Source organism: Hemitrygon akajei, chromosome 9, assembly GCF_048418815.1.
Source record: "Hemitrygon akajei chromosome 9, sHemAka1.3, whole genome shotgun sequence".
Taxonomy (NCBI): domain Eukaryota; kingdom Metazoa; phylum Chordata; class Chondrichthyes; order Myliobatiformes; family Dasyatidae; genus Hemitrygon; species Hemitrygon akajei.
In genome coordinates this window covers 168,663,825-168,664,750 of record NC_133132.1, presented here as the reverse complement: position 1 = coordinate 168,664,750, position 926 = coordinate 168,663,825, and the positions used below count along the sequence as shown (strand labels likewise).

At 44.4% G+C, this 926-nt stretch overlaps 1 pseudogene; it reads right to left on the bottom strand.

Annotated features, from left to right (window-relative positions):
• Positions 1-388: 388 nt before the first annotated feature.
• On the bottom strand, positions 389-547 carry LOC140733824 (U2 spliceosomal RNA; annotated as a pseudogene).
• Positions 548-926: the final 379 nt, after the last annotated feature.

The following is a 926-nucleotide window of genomic DNA, read 5'->3' as shown; positions in this document are numbered from 1 at the left end:
AGTACACTTCTGTGTGTAGCTGATCACATACTCCTCACTGTTAACATGGTTGCCACAAGTCGCAGCTCCCTGAACATTCTTCAGTTCGTATTATCAAAGCAGTCCTGTCGTGCAGCCTTAGGCCAGGTTTTCACCAGCTTCAGAACGGGTTTGGCCCATTAGTGTGAGCTCTTTGATCACACTGGCTACTCCACCGAAGAGAGGCTGAGGTAATAATTAGAGATACAGCACGGTAACACCCCTTCCAGCCCAAACAGCCCAATTACACCCATGTGACTAATTATTCTACTAACCCTTAGGTCTGTGGAACTTGCAAGGAAACCTGGAGTACCTGGAGGAAACACACATGATTACAAGGAAAATGTACAAACGCCTTACAGACAGCAGTGGGAATTGAACCCCAGTCGCTTGTGCTGTAATAGCGTCACGCTAACCTCTACGTTACAATGCCGTGCCTAAAATAAGTAACTCCCCAGATAAGGGATATGTCAGAAATTAAACTGAAAAGAACAGATACTAGATTTTAGCCGAAGGACCAAGAAGCAAAAGTGGTTGTCTTTCAAAGTTCAGAGTTCAGAGTGATAATAAGTTCAAACTTATTATCAAAGAATGCATGTATTACCTTGAGATACATTTTCTGTCTCCTCTCTACTATCACTTCGTGGTAGAGGAAGTAATAATTATAGAGGGGCTCATCAGGAGAGGGGCAAGGGATTGAGAAAAAGTATCAGCAAGGATGATCAACAGTACTGTGGATCTGGAGGGATCCCGAGCTCTCCTGCAAGCTCCACGTTCACGTTAAAGGTTTATTACAATGCCCTTTTATGCTGACGACTATCAACTAGATCCCGGTTTGCTGCCAGATACTGCATCCAGACCAACTGCTTTATTGAGCGACTGAAACTCCAGTGGGCAACAGTTCAGCA